We start from the raw sequence: 20,633 nt of genomic DNA, 5'->3' as shown, positions 1-20,633 counted from the left end.
TGATGGGGGAGTTTGGGACATTGGCTGAAAGGTATGATTCTGTGAGTATGACTTTGTCAGGCTTGACTAGTCTGTGGGACAGCTCTCCCAATTTTGGCACAGGTCCCCAAATGTTCATGAGGAGGATTGGGCTGGGTGTGCCGAGGTCGATGCCACGTGGTCTGCTAGGCCATTTCAGAGGGTAGTTGAGAACACTTAATGCATTTGTTTGACATTCTTCTGTTTGTTATTTTAATGGAGTTATTAACCTGTTTATTTTAAATGGGTTAACGCCTCTGTTGTAATAGCAGACAGAAGAATGTCACAATAAGCATTCATACACAAATATCACAAACAGTAATTTCTAAGCTATTAAGTTTAAGACTTCAACGAACAAATTGTTTCTAATCTGTGTGTGAAAATACCAGGGCACAAAGGCTTACTCTGAAGTATATTCTGAAGCAGCACCATTTTGATTTAAGGAGTGAATATCTGTAAACTGCTGGGGATCAATGAAATTATTTATTTTAGACATTAATTTCAATAGCCTACTTCACGTAAGTGTAGACACTCCCTAAATGCATGCATTTTTAAAAGCCCGCATTGCCCTCATTCATTTCTATGGAGACCTGATCTGCTGGGTGTATAATTAAGGATAAGTTTTAAGTGTATAATTTTGCAATCTATACGCACAAGCCAGGACATCTTTCTAAAGTGGTCTAATTACCCAGTTATTGCCTTAACAGATATGGCTTTGTTTGTTGTTCAGATAAATCTTTTCATTCATTAACTAGTGCAAATATCCTTAACTATCATAATGGAAGTATAAAACTGAATTTATTCATTTTTATAAAATAGTGCACTTTATATATCATTTTCTTCAGTCTGTGCCGCTGCTAAATGTAGAATAAAACAATGCGCAGTTTTAGCTCAACAGGAGTATACACCATTGGAACATGAACAAAAGTTGGCTCCTCAAAATCTGCTGTGCCGTATTAAGCATAATTTAATGTTAGTGGCTATCTTACAAGATAATAACGTGGCAGATAAGGTATAACAGACAAAGCCTGCAAAAATTTCAAAACAGATTTTTCCTCACCCTGACTTTATATATTAGGTTCTTGAATAAAATAATGTCTCTCACCATATTCACCAAAAACCTATTTTTATTTAATAGTCTGTGTCTGTGCCTGCTGTATATTTGGCCTATAAAACACTCACTGGTATTTACACATTTTTCAACAAAGTGAAGTTGCTGCATTTATTTATTTATTTCCTTTCTTTCCTTCCCAGAGTTGCTAAGCCTCGCACCATCCTCCGCCAGCGAGAGGTGTGATCTTATCTTTGATTCAAAGGTTTATAATGATTTAGGAAGTCCATGTTCATGGGCCGAGACTGGAGTGACAGTACTTCCCTGGCGAGTGAACTGATAAAACTCACACCATGCATTGGCTGGCGGGTTCGAGTGTCAGTCCCCACTGGCACACAAACCTGTGACAGTACAGATGTGAAGCAGTGGTGAGTGAATGCTGCGCCAAACTATGGAGGCATAAAATTCCACCTGGATCACTCTAGGAGGCTGGCGGTATTCGCTTCGTAGCGTACTCGACTACTGAAAACTGAATGATGTGCGTGTTTGCAGGGACCCAGCCCCTTGCTGGTTCATCTGATTTTACTTTCCACTCAGCGCTGTTCAAAGCAAGCTTCGAATACAATTTCACTGATTCGTACCGCATTTCAAATCGCCGGCGGTTTCACAACAGCAGCTTGCTTTGCTGATTTTTTTTTCCTTTAATTTTGCTTTTTTTTACAAAATCCTTGTAGCCAACCCTGTGGGAATTCTTATGATGGAATTCGAAACGGGGAGGGAAAAAAAATCATTGATTATGAAAAAGTCATGAACCTCCCCTCCCCCCAATCAGCAGCGAAGAAAAATGTGTTGCATTCAACCGATGCTAATGTCCTGAACATCTGACCAGAAAGCAGTGTCAGACTGTGGTAAATCAGCAGTAAACCCGGAGGCCACCAACAGCTCCGGCATAATCTGCTGTGCTGTGCAGAGCCTATTTTGAGAACTTTAAGGCTGGCCTAAAAGCATTGATGGGTTCTATCGTGATCAATACAGTTATATTACTGAAAGATGGTTCTGTGCACCTGCAATGATTATAGGAGTGCAGCGACTGTACTGCGGTTTGATTAATAATCAATCACATTGAATAACATACTGAAAATATGCATAGCTGATTACAGTAATTAATGGAATATTAGTTGGACTGACTTTTACCATTCAGAACTTTGTTGAATTTTGCTGATAGCCTGTATTTAAAGCAGCATTAAAAAAAATTGGTGTCACAATTTTTCTATAGATCATACGTTCTGGCAATTGTTAAGGACGGCTAAGCGAGATCGTGAGGGCAGTTAAGTGTACAGTAGGGTGTGTGTGTGTGTATAGTGAATCTCCCATGGCACTACCCACGGGAAGTCAAGGCAGAGCGAATTTCCCTGACAGTGCATTACTGATGGTGTAGGTATCGGTGTGGGGATCGCAACTTCTGTAAGTAAAGAAGCTCCGCCTAATGGTAGATGCGTGCAGCTGCAGGTGTGACTGTGTGGTACATGATGGTCTTGATCACTGACACAACCATCTCAGACCACTCACTTGCATCCCTCACTGCCCACATCCTCCTAGCCCCTTCCTACGCCACTTCCTTCTGCTCCTGCAAAAGAAAACATCACCCCAAATCACTTATAACTAGACTTTGAAATTTCCAACTGCTTAGCCTTTGGCCTTCCATTTGCCATGATACTTCTACAGCAGTCAATTTACACAACCTTTACCCTTACCTCCACTTTTGATGCTCTTGTCACCAGCAAAACCATTACTCTCTCCCGTTCAGGTCATTTCTTCTGCTATGGCCTCCATCAGTGCCCCCTCAAGTCCAAGAGGCACAGATTTGAGTGTATCTGGTACACAACTGGCTTAGCCATCCATCATCAGATCTGGCTGGACTGCATCAAGCGCCTTCAGGCCGCACTGTGTGAAAACCACCCACTACTCCAGGGATATCCTGGAGTGAAAATCTAATATCCGGCCGCTTTTTTGCACTACCAATCATCTTCTTAAACCTCTGTGCCCTGCTTCTTCCACCTTCACCTCCAACAACAAATGCAAGGAGCTCATGGACTTCTTTTTCACTAAGACTGAGACCATCTATTTAGCTGTCTCTGCTGCTTTCCTCCCTTCCCCTTATCCATCAAGCCACACCACCACAAACACCGCCACCCCCCCCCCCCCGCAAAGCCAAGGTTCCCCCGGTTTAACCCTGAACCCATGTCTCTCTCTAGTTTCTGTCACATCTCCCTCATGGCCTTTCAGAGCTCACCTCTCCTCAGGTACTGTCCCCCTCCCTTTTCAAAAATGCCCTCTTCAAAAAACACACTGTCGTCCCATCTCCAACTTCCCTTTCCTCTCCAATGTTCTTTAATGCATAATTGCCTCCCAAATTTGTGCCCATCCTTCCTGCAATTCTCTGTTTGAATCTCTCCAATCAGGATTCCACTCGAGAAGCATCATCAAAATGACCCTAACCAAAGTCACAAATGACATCCACTGGGACTGTGACCATGATGCATTATCTCTCCTTGTCCTTCTCAACCTTTCTGCAGCCTTTGTCACAGTCAACCATCCCATCCTCCACCAATGCTTCTCATCCAATGTTGGGTTCAGTGCGACTGCCTTCATTTGGTTCCACTCTCACTTATCTGGTTGTAGGCAGAGCATTTCCAGCAATGGCTTCTATTCCCGGCCCCGCTTCATTACCTCTGGAGATTCCCAATGATAAATCTTTAACACCTCCTCCCTCCATTTCCTTACCAACATGCTGCCCCTTGGCGATATCATCCACAGACACGGGGCCAAGTTCCTCATGTATGCTGAGGCAACCCAGCTCTACCTCTCCACCACTTCTCTTGACCCCTCCACTGTTTTTGAGTTGTCAGACTAATCAAGTATTGGATAATCCACAATTTCCTCCAGAACAATATTGTGAAGACCAAAGTCATCGGCCTAGAAATTCATTGACGCCACTTTTGGGGTGCTAAAGTGGGGCGTCCACTAAAGTTAGCGGCCGCCTCCAAATCTAGGCCACTTCTCCGATATTCATTAGCTTCGCCCTACTAGTTCGGGCGAGCGCTAAAACTGCTGTTGGACGCCTCTCTTTGGGCGCTAAGCCGGAGGTGGTGATCGATAGCGCCGAGGCCGGGCGCAGCGCAGGTGCGGCCATCTCGTGACTGACAGCAGACACCCTGGCGCCGGCCAGCTCTTAAGGGGGAAGGGTCGACTGTGTCTGCTGCCACGCCCTGGATAGTGGAGCCCTCCAGCTAGGCCTGAACACTGCTGCTGGACCCAAATAGCGCCTGAAGACATGGAGAAGGCCCGTGAACGTGCGCAGCGCTTCTCAGAGCGTGATCTGAGTGTGCTGCTTGCTGCTGTGGAGAAGAGGCGCCATGTTTTGTACCCGGACAATGGCAAGAAGGCGACGGTCCGCGTCTACAGGAGAGCCTGGAGGCATGTCGCCAGCAAGCTGTCAGCCAACAGCGACGTCCCCAGGACCGGTGCCCAATGCTGCAAAAAGATAAATGACCTCACACGCATTGTCAGGATGAGTACCCTTTCCAATGACCTCCTCATCCTTGCATGTGCACCTCACATTATGGGCAAAGGGACCTGAAAGCTCTAATGGCCAGCCTTCATCCAGCAGCTATGGCACAGGCATGAGCATCAATTGCACATTCTGCACTGAACACACTGGCCAAGCTATTCCACCATGGGAGGCAGTGCACACCAGATCATGGCGACACACTGGCCAGGCTATTCCACCATGGGAGGCAGTGCACAGCAGATCATGGCGACACACTGGCCAGGCTATTCCACCATGGGAGGCAGTGCACACAAGATCACGGCGACACACTGTACTTAGAGGCCGTCCTTTCTCTTGCAGGCCAAGCTGGCGAATAATCGCAGGAGCCGGACTGCGACCGGGGGAGGCCGACCCCATATCCAGCCACTCACCGACCTGCAACATCGCATGGAGCGCCTCATGGGTCGCCGGGTGATTGGGCCCGTTGCATGTGGAGATGCCGACCCTGTTCTGGGAAGCAATGGTAAGGACATCACCTTTTGCACCTCTCTCGTCCCACTTGCGCATCAGATCTACATCCTTTGCCACTGTCCGACCAATGCGCTGAATGCCACCACTCATGCATCCCGCACTGACGCCCTCTCCTCACTCTAAAGCTACTCTTGTGCCTTCCTGCTTTCAGATGGTCAAGAGGAGGTCCCTCAACTTGCCAGTGACAGACCCTCCGAGGAGGAGCAAGAGGAAGGCAGCCCATCAGGGGAACCCTCAGCCGCGGCCACCCAGGCCAATGTAGGGGACACGTCTTCCCTGGAGGGCAGCATGGCGGAAGTGTCGAAGGGGAGTGGAGCTCTTGGGACCTGCGTGCTGCAGAAAGGCGGGAGGGGGGTGGAAGCTCGGCGGCCTTCTCCCCAGAGGGGGGATGCGTCGGAGGGGAGTCCAATTGCTGGGCCCAGCGGCCTCCAGCAACGCAGGAAGGGTCGGCTAGCTCGGCGGCCTTCTCCCCAGAGGGAGAGTCCGGCCTCCAGTCAGGAGATACTCTTCGCCGAGGAGATGGAACGCCTCGAAGACTTGTCCGCGGACTCGGAGCGCCGGCACACGGACCTCATGGCAGTAGTGTCACGGTTGCCTGAGTCCATCGATTCCCTCTCTCGGAGTGTGGCCGAGTTCGGGCCCTTAGAGGCCACCAGTCGGGCGGAATACCGGGCAGATCTTGCAGCGACTGGCCAGGTGATCAGTGGTGCCGTCCAGTCACTGGCTGCTCTGCTGCGGGCAGTGAACAGGTCAACACGGGCACTCACTGCTGCCACACTCGCTGTGTCAGCCAGGCATCGCCAGGGCACCCGGCGCGCTGCAGCAGCACATCGGTCTGTCCCTCGGCAGATTGGTGCGCATGCTGCAGTGCTGGCCCGGGCGAGTGCCAGTGTCTCAGGCGACCAGCGAGCGCCTGCCACCCGCCAGCTTGCCGCCATTCCTCCAGCCGCCACTGCCACTCCCCCAGTGGAGCTGCCAGGAGCTGCTGCAGCGACTGATGCTGGCCAGCCACAGCTGCAGCAATCAACAGCCGGCCGCTCGACGCCCAGACCTCAACTAGGCCGACCCCCAAGGGCATCTGCCGTCATGACATGTGCCCCTCAGGAGCCTGCCCCCAGCCTTGCAGCAGCCAATGGCCTTACTTTGAGGCGGAGCAGCAGGGCGGGCAGGGGCCACCCAAAGATGGCCAAGGCATCGCCCTAGCGGGCCAAATATTCGAATGTGTGGCCATTTGTGTTTGTTTCTTGAGGCCGAGAATTGGATGTTAGTTTTTTGAAGGCCGATGATGTGATGTTTGTTTTGGACGAAGGCCGACAATGACGGCCATTTTAGTTGCCCTATTTTGTTAATCCTCCCCAGGTTGTGGGAGCGAGTAATGTGTTTGAGTGTTTTTTGGGGGTTTCCTCTGTTTTTGGTTTTCTTGTGGGAAGGGCCCAGAGTTTGTACAATAAAGCATTTTATTTATTCACATTGTCCATGTTTGATCTTTGAAGTGTTTGTTGCCTTAACCGGCTGAGGGCTTGCGGAGCGGCTGCAATCATGTTCTATCATTGGCACAAGCCATTCCCTGACAGGGGGCCTAGAAGTGACGTTCAATAAGCCGACGACGGGCGGCCCTTGGACCTTGCGCGTCCCTCCTGGGCTGGTACTCCTCGTCCTCGTCGTCCTCATGCTCCTCCTGCTCCTCCTCCTGAGGTGGTGGTCCAACGTGAGGTGGCAGTGCCTGAGTCCTGCGGATAGCCAGGTTGTGCAGCATGCAGCAAACGACGACGAATTGGGAGACTCGATCCTCCGAATACTGGAGGGCTCCCCCGGAGCGATCGAGACAGCGGAACCGTTGCTTGAGCACGCCGATTGTTTGTTCTATGAGGTTCCTCGTCGCTTGATGGCTCTCGTTGTATGCCTCTTCAGCAATGGTCGTGGGCGCGCGGAGCGGGGTCATGAGCCAGGTACACAAAGGATAGCCTTTGTCCCCGATAAGCCATCCTCTTGGGGGAGGCTGTGCCTGGAACATGTCAGCCACAGTTGTCTGTCGCAGGATAAAGGCATCGTGGCTGCTGCCTGGAAAGTGGGCATTGACAGCTAGGATGCGCTGCCTGTGGTCACACACCAGCTGTACATTGAGGGAATGGTAGCCCTTCCGGTTGCGGTAATCCTCGGCATGCTCAAGAGGTGCCCGCAAAGCCACATGCGTGCAGTCAATGGCGCCCTGCACCATGGGGAAGCCCGCTATTCTTGCAAACCCCACTGCACGCTGTTGCTGCTTGTCCAGGGTCATGGGGAAGGAGATGAATTGATGTCTCCTTCTGAAAAGGGCTTCGGTCACCTGGCGGATGCAGCAATGCACGGCGAACTGGGAGATGTTAGCGATGTCCCCAGTAGCGGATTGGAAGGAGCCGGAGGCATAGAAGTTGAGAGCCACCGTCACCTTCACTGCCACCGACAGAGACGTCCTGCGCATCAGCTGTGGCTGCAGATCTCTCTGAAGCAGCCGGCAGATGTCTGTAACCACCTCCCTTCGGAATCGCAGCCTCCTAACACACATCGCGGCAGACATGGTCAGATAGGAGGTCTGCTGGCGGTATACCCTGCGTGGGTAAGGCCTCAGTTGGCGACGCCTTTTGCCCCCTCTGCGTCTAGCCAGGGCTGCCACTCTCTCACGGCGTCTGTAAGCCCTTCTGGCGTAAGGCTGAAATTCAGCGTTGCCACCCAATGCAGCCCCCATTATATGCTGGCAAACACTGAGCTCTGAATGAAGGCTAAGATAATTGGTAAGCTCTGGCCTGAGCCAAAAATACCTGTCCAAGTGTTGGTCCAAACCAGTAAACTCTCCTCCTTGGTCTCTGTCCAAAAAACCGTTGCACAAGAGTGAATGCTGCAAAATGGCTGGCCTTTATACTGCTGGGTAAGTGCCCTTTAATTAGCGCTCCCCCCGGCCCGGCTGGCCTGTGTACCGTTCCACTTCACAGTCGCTCGGGACGCCCGGTGCACAATGGGCCGGCACGAGTGAAGTTCCGGTTTGGGGCGCACAAAGGGTGTTGCACTATTATATGACGTCATGATCTGCACGCGCAGCAGGGCGCGCGCTAAGACTTTGCGCCGGCGCTAAATGTGTCCTGAAGTTGGGGAGAGGCGCAGATCGCGCTGCGCCCGGGCGATAAGCGCCTAGCGCTCGAGATCTACGCCCCCTAAGGCGCTAACGGCTGGCGCGCCCAACTGAATTTCTAGGCCATCGTCTTTGGCCCCCATCGCAAACTCCGTACTCTTGCCATCAATTCCATCCGCCGTCCCAGCCACCACCTCAGGCTGAACTAGACTGCTTGCAACATTGGCGTCCCATGCGGAGATTCCCACTCCATCTCCTCTCCATCACAAAGATCGCCAACTTTCACCTCTGTAATACTACTCATCTCAACCCATCTGCTGCTGAAACCCTCATTCATGCTTTTGTCATCTTCAGACATGACTATTCCAATGCTCTCTTGGCTGACTTCCCATCTGTGCTACCCGTATCCTATCGCACACCTGGACCTGCTTACCCATCACCCCTGTCCTCGCTGACCTACACTGGCTCTCGGTCCCCACTGCCTCAAATATAAATTCTTATCCTTATGTTTATATTCCTTCATGGCCTCACCCTTCATTATGTCTGTAAGCTCTTCCAGCTCTAACACTCTCCACAAACTCTTTGGGCTGGATATTTACTGGTATTTATTGGGGCGGGTTGCGTAGGCGGGGGAGCGGGGGCGGAGTTTCGGATGGGAAACCCAGAAGTCTGCGTTTCCCCGCATGCTATGAAGTTTTAGCGTGCAACATTTGTCCCTGACAGTTTCCCTGCCGCAAGTCAGCCTGATTACCAGGTAAGTCCGATCACCGACCCCGGAGGGAGAGGTGGGGGGGGGGCGGGTGGTGCGGTGCGGGGGCGTGGGGGGGGTCCGATTCCAAGGTGGGTCCGATTCCCTTGGCAGTCCAATCCTCGACCCTGGGTTGTGGGGTACGATCCCCCACCCTGGAGGAGTCCAATCCCTGACCCCAGGGGGGTCCAATTCCAACGGGAGGGGGTGTGATCCCCGACCTCGGGGGGGGGGGTCCAATCCCAACAGGAGGGGGTGTGATCCCCGACCCCAGGGGGGTCCAATCCCCGATCCCGAGGGGGTCCAATCCCCGACCCCGGGGGGCCCAACCCCCGATCCCGAGTGGGTCCAATCCCCGAACCCGGGGGAGTCCAATCCCAACGGGAGGGGGTGCGATCCCCGACCCCGGTAGGGGTCTGATCCCCGACCCCGGTGGGGGTCCAATCCCCGACCCCGGGGCCTCCAATCCCCGATCCCGAGGGGGTCCAATCCCCAACCCCGGGGGAGTCCAATCCCAACGGGAGGGGGTGCGATCCCTGACCCCGGGGGGGTCCAATCCCCGACCCTGGGGGAGTCCAATCCCCAACCCCAGGGGGAGTCCAATCCCCGATCCCGAGGGGGTCCAATCCCCGACTCCGGCGGGGTCCAATCCCCGACCCCAGCGGGGTCCAATCCCAATGGGAGGGGGTGCGATCCCCGACCTCGGGGGTGGAGAGAATCCAATCTGATCCTAGGGTAGTGGTGTGGTCTGATGGTGGGGTTGCTTGGGGGACCAGGAGGAAGCACTCGTGCTCCTCCTGCCCCAATTAACTTCTCCCGGAGGCTGTCCTCACCTCACTGCATCTGTTGGGTTTCCTGAGGCTTGTAGGATTCGCAAAATTGAACTTTATATTATAAAGGGTCAAATGGCAGAAGAGGCCATGATTTTAAAGACTGTTTTAAAAGAAGCCTAGGAAAAAGGGGCATTCAAAATGGCCACCAGACCCCATGACCAACTTATTGGGACACTTTAAAATGGTTCCTGCAGTCCTCAGACAGCTTTGTGGATTCAACCCACAGTAAGTTCTGGAAGCCGTTTCTGAGAGAACGAAACCAGACATCCACACATACATATAGATTGGATGCAGATCCAGTCAAGATCGACCTGTAGATAAAGGCCATCTAAATGTTTAACCAGACAAAAGGGAACAGTTTCATATTCATGAGAAGAGCATCAAGGACCCGTTAAGGACATCACCAGGACATTAAAAACAATGAAGGTCATTCCAGGCCAGAGATGGCCCGTTACCGGCCATCCAAGAACAGTTTAAAATATAATAACTACCCTGTTGTGCTCCCAGCCCGCCAAAATTAAAACAAAAGACTAACCTGATTTGGCACGAGATAAGGGCTTCTGATGAGAAGTATATCTGGGAACCCAGAGGTAGAAAGATTTTTGCATCGTGGAAAATGGGAGGAAGCCTTAAACGGAGCGGCCATCATCGGAGAGAAAGAAGAAGAAGACAGTTCGAGCCGGCATCCCGCCCCGGGGTAAAACATCAGGAGATCATCGACCAACCCCGGGCCGTTGACGAAACGAGAGGCCATCGACCCACTCTGGCTCGGGAGAAGAGACAATAAGAAACTGAAGAAACGATGGGGGCCAGCCCGAGGCTCCTCTGACCGGGGTCGAGCAAACGATCCCCGACCCCGCTGACATCCAGACCAGCCGGTGTCCAGCCGTCCCCGACCCCCTCCTCAGGAGAGAGGTGTGGCGCAGTTCGCTGGGGCCCCAACAACCACGTGGAGACGGGACGCCTGAAAGGGTCAAACGCAGACCTGTTTCAAAACCTTGCACTTCCTAGTGGGATTGGTGAGCATGTTTCTGGCCCTTCATAAACAGATCTAGATAGGTTTAAGGGGGTGGCCATTTAAGGGTATAATTAACATGAGTTGTTGTCCCTCGATGTTCTGTGTGTTTTCCCCATTTCATGATGATCTTTGTAGAGTATAATATGCCTGTATTTGCCTTAGTTAGTACTGTGTCGTTATGATTTGTTTGTGTTTTCCCCTCCCATGTATCTTCTTATTTGCTTGCATCTTGATTTGTTTTACATTATGCAATAAAATTCCATTTTGTTTCATCAAACTTGGTCTATAAGAGTTTTCTCTACATTGTAGTTCCTGCCCCAAAGTCCAGAGTACAGAATCTAAGGGGCGAGTGGGTCGAACCACTCACGGTTTTACTGTGCAAGAGAGAGAGGCCTCTAGAGAGAGAAACCTCTGCGATCTAAAGCCCCTTACAGGCTCGAGAAACCACATTAACATATTTAAAATGGCAACCTGCCTCTTGGGAGCGGGTTGGCTGTCCGCCCCTTGCCCCGCCTCAGAAAAACCCAGAAGTCGGCAAGTTGGAGCCAGCATCTCGATGCGCTCGGAATTTTTGCCCATTAAACCCCCACCCCCACCCAATCCCACCCGCTCACCCGTGGTAACATTCCCCTCTTTGTTCCTCTGACTGGCGTCTTTTACATTAACTCCACCCCACCCCACCCCACTATTGGCAGCCGTGCCTTCAGCAGTCTAGACCTCACGCCCTGGAATTCCACTGCTAAACCCCTCTGCCTCTCCACCTCCCTCTCCTCCTTTGAAACCCTTGTGAGGGCATGTGCAAAAGCTCACGTTCGAATTAAAAGCTTGTTTATTTGTAAACAACATTTTAATCCTATTGAGTCTCATGTATTTCAGAGTTTTGATACCTTTATGTGAGTCGAATGCTTAAAAGTTAGGGTCTGATGCAGTCATGATTCTTCTCGCCTACCATTTACCAAATACAGATCATCACAGTTGTCCAGGCTCCTCAATTTTGCGCCTAGAGATTTCCTCTCTAGCCTAACTTGACTTTAGCTCACAGATACTTTGCACGATGAATGTATGTTACATGATCAGCAGGCCTGTAATCCTAACGACATGGCTAAAGCAATGTTTTAGCCATTAGCAGAGATAGTTCCATATCGTTTGCTCCTTGTTGATGTTCTGGTCAACAGCTAACCTCTTACAAGTCGGGCTTTATTACAACAATGCAGCAGCAGCAATTCATTTTGAGTTTCCTTTCCCATTGAAATGAATGAGGATCTGACGTTTGTCAGTTCAGTGAGCCAGTGCCACATTGTCACAGTCCATGTCAGGCATATTCTTGAGAGCAGAGTTGCATACTGTATCACCTTGACAAGTTAATTCTACTTAAATCATATGCAAACAGCATATTTGTAACAGCTTCAGTGCCAACTTATTTAAAAGCTTGTGCGTTCTGCTCCTTGGACTCTTGTCTCTTTTAGATGTATTTTGCAGATATGCGGTAATCTATTGCTAATACTGTGAGTGTGCACAAGTTTAAAGGTAATCATTTAAAAATAAATCTTATCGTGGCTTCCAAGAACAATCTATCCTTGTCTCAGAATGCACACTGAATTCTCATGTGCAGGAGCACAGAGTTAGACCTCACTGCGTTTTCAAGGCAACAGATGCTCAGTTGTCTCCACTCACTCGGCTTTAAGGAATTAAGTAATTTAACAACAATTGATTTTCCCAAATAGTGAGCAGTCATCCTTTCCCGAATGAGAGCTGTTATTTTCTGTTTCTGAAGCATAGGGAGGCAAGCTGCTGAAAGGTTATTACAAAAGGGGTACCCATAATGGATGAAAGTCAGATATTGAGTGACAGACTCTGCACACTTTCTCTGATAAATGCACTTTCATACATGAGAACCCAAGGTCAGTTTGTGCCTAAAGCAGCGGCCCTTCCACCACCATTGTCAGCTGCTTCACTCTTCTGACTTTTAAAGCATTTTAGAATGAGCCTTTAGGGTGCTTTGGGTGCATTGATTATGCCAATACACTTCATTGCATTACAGTGAATGGATAATACAACTAACTCATATCTCTAATAAGTACCTAGATCATGAGAAAAAACAATTTCTATCTGCATCATTGTCTTAACTTCTATTAACTTGGTAGACTTACCTCTAAATTTTAAGGCTGTTTTTCTCCACCTAATTTCCTTCCACTGAAGGGCATGTACCTTCCTTAAGACTGAAAGTTCTCTGCATCATTAGTCAATGCTACTTCATAACTGGCCAATTGTTGCTCAATCTCACGTCCCATTCGAGAACTGATTAGAGTCCGCTACCCAAGGCAGGTGAGCTTGAACGACAGCCGGATCATAGACTCGAGCTCACCACTTTCCAACTGGACCTCAAGTGCTCTACAGTCAAGCATCTGGTTCACCCTTAGCTGTGAACTTCTATTAATTGAATACCTATGTGCCACTGTTATATCCTTTTACTGTAGTTAAATTATACAGAATCACATCCTGCGCTATTGTAAAGCGCATGTGTAATTACAAAATTGTTTTTCAACCAATCAATGTTTTTTATCCCTGTTTCATCCCCTTTATCGCCCTGCAGGAGATTCTCATCACCGTGCAGCTATCTTCAGCTGGAAAGGAGGAACAGAGTGAACTGCAGCCTTTTCCAATATCTGTCATCAATAGTGCTTGAGGACTGGCTGACAGGAGGTGCACTTACAGTGGGGTAAATTGCTGTTATTTTGTCCCCAAACTGAGTTGGAGTCTTTCATCATTTTACTTCCAGATGTATACTTCTATTATCATGAGGTGATGTTACATTTATTTGGCAGAGGTGTGGAAATCTTATCGAATAACATCATTAGAGCAGGGAATGATTGAGATCTAGAGCAAAATATAAGCTTAGAAAAGACTATTTACGATATTAGAGTACTTATTCTTTACACGTTCCTATCACATACTTTTGTCTGCTATCTTAATGCTATTTTATTTTAAATGGTTTAATGTCTCTGTTAAAATAGCAGACAATGGAATATTATATGAATACATAAAACATTAAATGCAATTATCACAAACAATCATTACTAAACTATGATCTTGTCATTTCTATCTTCCAGTTAAAAACCTTTGCTCCACCGTACACACTTTCACTAAGTTTGCACCAAGGTAGACAGGGTTTAAAGTGTAATTATGCATTGGAGAGAATTAAGAAAAAAGGGTCAAGAACTTTTATCAACAGAATTGATTCTGTTCTCAGTGTAGAAAAGAAGTTTGGTATGATCTTGGTCGTGAATCTTTGGAATTCTCTTCCCCAGAGTGCTGTGGAGGCTGGGTCATTGAACATATTTAAGGTGGAGAAGGACAGATTTTTGAAAGGTAAGGGAGTCAAGGGTTATGGGGAGCGGGCAGGGAAGTGGAGTTGAGGCCAAGATCAGATCAGCCATGATCTTATTGAATGGCAGAGCAGGCTCGAGGGGCCAAATGACCTACTCCTGCTCCTATTTCTTATGTCTTATGATTCACCTTTAGAAAATGTACTGGGTAAAAGACATGGGTCAAAGAAATTACCAACCTATCATCTAATGTTTCCATTCTTTATGACGATGGGAGATATAACCCAGTGAGGTTTATCTTATTTCCAAACTGCTTTAGTTCTTTTTGTACGTAAACTCATTCTCCAACAATCTCAAGAGGGTCGATCGAGTTAAAGGTGTTTGAGCCACATGTCAATGTGATTTGTGAAATGGCCCAAACACAGACAGTGCACATCAAACACCACAGGCCAGCACTGTCATGTCTTTATGTTTATAAGTTGTCAAGATTGTAGGCATTGTTCAAGAAGATTATCTTTTCAAGGCAGAGCCTGTTTTGCAAAGACTTTCACAGGAATATCACAGTTCAAGTATCAACAGCTAATGAACTCTTGTCTTGCCATGAGACATGTTGATGGAATATGACTCAATGGCCTAGAAATTCAGTTGGCTGCGCCAGCCGTTAGCGCCTTAGGAGGAGTAGATCTCGAGCGCTAGGCGCTTAGCGCCCGGGCACAGTGCGATCTGCGCCTCGCCCCAACTTCAGTAGACATTTAGCGCCGGCGCAAAGTCATTGCGCGCGCTCATCTGCGCGCGCAGATCATGATGTCATTTCGTCGTGCAACGCCCTTTGTGCGCCCGGAACCGGAACTTCACTCGCGCCGCCCCATTGTGCGCCGGGCGGCCCTAACGACTGTTGAGTGGAACGTTGCTCAGCTGATGCGGGCCACGGGGAGCGCAAATTAAAGGGCACTTCCCCTGCACTAGAAACGGCAGCCGTGTTGCAACACTCCTTTTTGTGAGAGACGGATCTAACACAGGAGGAGGAGGAGGAGGAGGAGGAGCTAATGTCGGCCTTGCAAAAACACAAATGCACCCTCCCCCTTTAAGAGCTCACCGGCGCCAGAGTGTCTGCCGTCAATCAGCAACTCGCCGCACCTGCCCTGCACCCGACTTCTGGGGTTTCGCCCCGGGCCGCCGGCTTAGTGCCTAATGATAGTTGTGCATCGCCTGCTTTAGCGCAGCAGCAACCTCTTAGGGCGATGCGACTGAATATCAGCGAAGGGGGCTCGACTTTGCGCCGGGCGCAAACTTTAGCGGCCGCCCGACTTTACCGCCCCAAAAGTGGCTATACTGAATTTCTAGGCCAATGACTTTGTTCTCACGTAATTCCTGCAAAGTTCATATTCCATATGTTCCCTGACAAATAAATCTGCTATTTCCATCTGAAAATATTTTTATTTAAAGGTCTACAAGGAAGTTTTCACAGGATCTCTCCTGGCTGGTTTGTCTATTTAACACTTCAGGAGCTATTTCCAGATGGCTGTTTTTGGACTGATTTCAATATCTCATTTTGATTACTTGCTAAATATCTCTGTTCTTGAGCAAATGTTCATTAGTCTTGCCTTTTTACAAAAAGTGTCTGCAATAGCTAATATTGTCGATCTTCTGAAGTAACGTGAGATGTAGTGGAATTCGTAAACGCTATAACAATGAAAGGTTCGTTGCTCACCCAGGGCATGCTATTCCAAATTACTTCTCACATAAGGACACATTTTGTTTCATAGGGAGTAGACCTTTTGCATCAAGCGTGAGGAAAGAAATATGTGGAATAAGCCCCCATCAAAGCAAGAAATAAAATTAAGAAACAGATTAGGTGACATTTTTGGTCAATACAAATTTTGCATTACGATTTACATGTAAGATATGTTCAGGGAGATATCAGCAGATGTTTGATGTTAATTTGTTTGCCACATAGTAGCTGCTAATTGTTGGTGTGCACATTTAATGTTAGAAGGATTCAAAACTAATGGTTACATTACTTCCTTGAAATCACCCCCAATACTTGCTGTTTATAATATAGATTCTTTCAATTTTGTCAGGATTCTGTTCTGTCACTGGTCAGTTTTTGTACTGCTAGGAAAGTCTTGTAAAGACATGGCTCTCAGGATACTTCTCATCCTCCACATCTGATACTGGCCACAATAGAAGATTAACAACTGTGGCATCATTAGTGCAGATCTATCAAGTAATAATTAACCATCAGCTACTACAAAATTCTAAAACCACACATATTGTATAGAGTACACACAATCTATCCTGCTATAAATCCTAAACAAGAGAAACCATATTCCTTTGGCACAGCTTCAAACACCACCTTGTCTAATATCTAAACCAGGGCCACCAGAGATCTATGTCGGCTGAAGAGAAAAGAACATCCTTCACCCTCCCCAAGAGTTCATCCCCAGATGCCTCTGTTGCCCATTGAATACATACAGTACATTAACATTTAGTTAATTAAACCCCAGTTGAAAAGATGAGTTAGAAGTCTTGGTGGACTAGCTGCGGCCTATCTGCCATTTATAAATTAAGAAAAGAACAGAATTCATTTTAACTCTGCAACGGTATAATTTAACAATACACACAAGCCTGATAGCACAAACGTTTCCATTTTCCTTACACTTGGGAATAGCTTTAAAGCTGTATATGAATCATAATTAATGTAAATTAAACCCATTTTGATCCATTTGGATTATTCATAAATTTACCCAGTTACTATCAGTGGTAACTTTGGGTGCTACTTGCGCTCATTCCAGTGCAGCTAACACCATAAGCGCTGATTTGTCTGAAACTTCAGCAGAGCAGGACTGAGGGTCACTGGTGAGTCAGGTTTACAAGCGCTCACTTTCAATGACCAAAAGAAGCCCGATAATCGTGCCCTGCCTCTCTGCCTGGTGGTAATCTGCTGGGCTCCTTCAAACAGCCACAGGAGAGCCTTGGATCTGAGTTGCCAACTCACTGAAATCCGATGCTCTTGAGCTGGCGCAGACACTGAAATCAATGGAAAGGGAAATCGGGCGGGGTGTATAACAGCCGGCTGATCTGTTACCACTCATTTTACTCCTTCGACTGAAGTTGCAAGTCCTGCCCCATGGTACAGACTGAGGTTGCAGCTCACGACGCACTGTGTATGTTTTTGCCATAAACTCTACTTGGGGGAGCAGTTTCAAGGCAGGTCAAGTGGGCTCAAATCAGATTGTTGTAAAAACTCTACAAAGTCAAAGAACAATTGCAATAAAAAGTACTGAGGGGAGGTTTCATTAGAACAGGAAGTGAAACGTGTTTCTACCATCTAAGGTCTTACAGCCTCACTATATACGGAAAAATTGGGTTGCTTTGTGCCTCCCGGTGCTAACGGAGCGCAAAACACCTAGCGCCTGGGCGCGGCGCCACTAACGCCACCCACGAAATTCAGTGGCAGGTTAGCGCCAGCGGTAGCGCCCCGCAGCACTGTGCCTCCAGCGTTGACATCATCGGCATGTGCAGCGCCCCGCTCCGGTCCCGGCCGCAAACTTCACTCGCACCCCCTGAACTACCGCTGGACGCTATGTCCTACAGGGTCAGAGTGCCATGTTTGCGGCCGGGGTAGCGCAAATTAAAGGGCAGGTGTCGGGCAGCCATTTTTTTTGGGCCGCCTGCCAGCACCTGTCCCCTCTCGCCTCCTCCTGCGGGGTGCCGGCCGCGATCGGTCAGCCCAGCACTCCTCTTGAGTGCCAGGCTCTTTTGCCAGCTCCCTGCTCCCCGGTGGTCCAGCAGGGTCCTGGTGCGCACTGCGCTAGGCCTCTCCCCTTTAATTAGGGGAGGGAGGCCTGCACTCCATTCCGACATGTGTGGCGCTGCTGCACGTAGCACCACGATATTGAAGGGTAGCGCCCCAAGAGGGAAGGGGAGCGCTTCCAGTAGCCCCGCCTCCTGCTTGGGGCACTACCATTCAATTTCCGGCGTGGGGGCGCTAACTTTTTTAGGGCCCTAAAACTAGTGCCCCGGCGAAGTTAGCGGCCCAAAGGGAGCGCGAGCCAATTTTTCCCCTATTTGGTTTGATGGCTGCTGTCGTAGACAACTGAAGCAAAGCACAAACAATATAATTAGATGTAACTAGGATTTAAATAAAGTTTGTGCTGTCAGGGGTTCTGCCCCGATCACAGTACAGGATGTTCCGACTCCTTGATGCCGTCCCATGTTTGTGCCCCAGCTGACCTGAAAAATACCGAAACTCTGTTACTTCACCCTTCATTCAGCTACCTTCCCTTCACACACTCTGGGCCAGATTTTCATTCAGAAGTCGGGAAGGAGGCGGGACTACAACTTTCGGGTTGTAGTCCCGCCTCCATCGAGATGCGGCCAATCCACGCGATTTTCACTTGATTGACCTTGTTGAGCCCGCCCAGTGGGCTCAGCAGGCCAATTAAGGGCCACCCGGCAACAGGTGACGTCACAGACTGAAATTTCATCTGACAAGACGTGTTGACAGATGAAATATCAGCGTTTCACAGCTGTTTGAAGCTGTCAAACACTGACAGTCTGACTTCTAACCTGAGTCCTTCTACGCAGACTCAGTTAGAAATCTCGCCGGCACTGAAAGCTGCAGGCTGTCACTTTTGACAGATCGCAGCCATTCTGCTTTCTGTGCCGGCTGAATGATGGACTCCCGAAGCCTAGAGGAAGGAAGGCTGTAAAGGTAAGTACAGGTAATTTAAACTACTTTACACACTTTAGACACACCAAACACACTTACCTTTGCACTCATGCACCCATCACTCACCTGAACACCGACATCCCAACCCCTCCGAGTCCTTCAACCCGACGGCCCGACTCCTCTAACCTGGCGTGGTTTGGAGCTGTCGGGAATCCCACACGACAACCTTCAAAATAGGGATTAGGCTAAAAACTGCCTGTTAACTACCTTTTAACAGGCAGTTAATTGGCACTAATCCCTTCCCGCCTTGGGTCGGCGGGTCCCAGTGCGGGGCGGGTACCCGCCTCCCTTGAAACTTACATGGAGGCGGGTTTTGGGCCGGATGGTGTCGGGACCACCGAATTCGGGATTTTAGCCCCCCGCACGCCTAAAAGCCCACCTCACGGCACACTGAAAATCGACCCCTCTGCCTTAGTGCATCGTTAAACATGCCCAAAGCAAAAGAACAGCAGCTTCTGGGAAACTGAAACGAAAATGGAAATTGATGAAAACACAGAGCAGGCCAGTCAGCATCTGTGGAGGGAACAGAGAAGTTTCCATTTCAGATGTGAACACTTTGTCAGAGCTGCCAGTCCATTCCTGAAATGTTAATTTGTCTGTTCTTTCCACGGATGCTGATGACCTGCTGAGTGTTTCCATTAAACGTACCCAGTTATCCTTTTACATTTATTTGCTAAACAACAAGGAAGTCAATTATTTTTTTTCTGAACACTACAACTTTTAAAGGTAACCTATTTGAATTGACTATCCTGATCAATACATTGGAAAATAGAAAGAAAATCTTTGAGGTTATAAAGATCAAACCATACGTATTTTACAGGAAAATCAAAGGTTTATGGTGGGGAGGTGGAAATCAGACACTGAGGCCCTGGTATTAATTGGGAGATGCGCTGGGAGCGGGGGCTGGTGGGCAGGGGTCCGATATCGCATGGGTCAGTTGCTGTCGGCGGCTTTTTGATGCGGCCACCTCATTGTCATTTTACTTCCGGGATCCCCGTCCAATCAACGGCAGCGGACATGATGAGGACCCGCATGATGCGATCTCAACATCAGTATTTAAAGGGATAATCCAAAGATGCAATTTGGAGGAGTTGGAGTTGGCAAGAAGCGAGGAGGAAGTTCCCGAAAGTATGCGAGATGTTGAAAGGTTGTGCCCCGGTTGACTGATGCCTCCCTTGATGCGCTGCTGGAGTCGGTGAGGAACCAGAGGGACATACTATTCCCCAGCAATGGGAGGAAAAAACCTGCGGCAGAAAAAAAGAAGGCATGATTGGAGGTGGTCCAGGAGGTCCACAGCAGGGGCCTAGTGCCATGCTCCTGGATGCAGTGCAGGAAGCGGTTTAACCAGGTCAGGAAAGGTGAGTACAGTTGCACACTCACCTACACCCTGCTGTGCGCATAACCCACCCCCTCACTCTGCCTTCTCAAGCCTACTCCAGCACATCACTCCTCACACCCATTACCTTGCAGGTGCACCCATCCTTCTCTTTCTATGCACTTCCACACATCCCCACCTATCCATCCACCACTGCTACTCACCCTCATCTTTATGCAATTTAATGCCTCTCCCTGATACTCACCCTCACCAAATGAACTCCATCCATCGGCTGAGCACATGCCATTACAATCAGTCATTGGTCTGTTCTTTCCCTCGTTGCAGGAGAAGAGAGCGCAGAACGCCAGGGAGAGGGAGAGAACTGGAGGTGGCCCTCCAACC

The 20,633-nt window shown here is 49.0% G+C and overlaps 1 long non-coding RNA gene across 1 annotated transcript in view; it reads left to right on the top strand.

The window, feature by feature from the left end:
• The window catches only part of LOC147108164 (uncharacterized), a 188,686-nt gene that overhangs the window by 106,606 nt on the left and 61,447 nt on the right, over positions 1-20,633 (top strand). Inside the window, exon 2 of the long non-coding RNA XR_015080707.1 lies at positions 13,449-13,574. This is a non-coding gene — a long non-coding RNA (uncharacterized LOC147108164). The remainder of the gene's footprint in view (positions 1-13,448; positions 13,575-20,633) is intronic.

This window comes from Somniosus microcephalus, chromosome 13 (genome assembly GCF_052327205.1).
Source record: "Somniosus microcephalus isolate GS21.2 chromosome 13, FLI_Smic_1.0, whole genome shotgun sequence".
NCBI classification, from domain to species: domain Eukaryota; kingdom Metazoa; phylum Chordata; class Chondrichthyes; order Squaliformes; family Somniosidae; genus Somniosus; species Somniosus microcephalus.
This window is presented reverse-complemented; position numbering and strand designations above follow the sequence as displayed.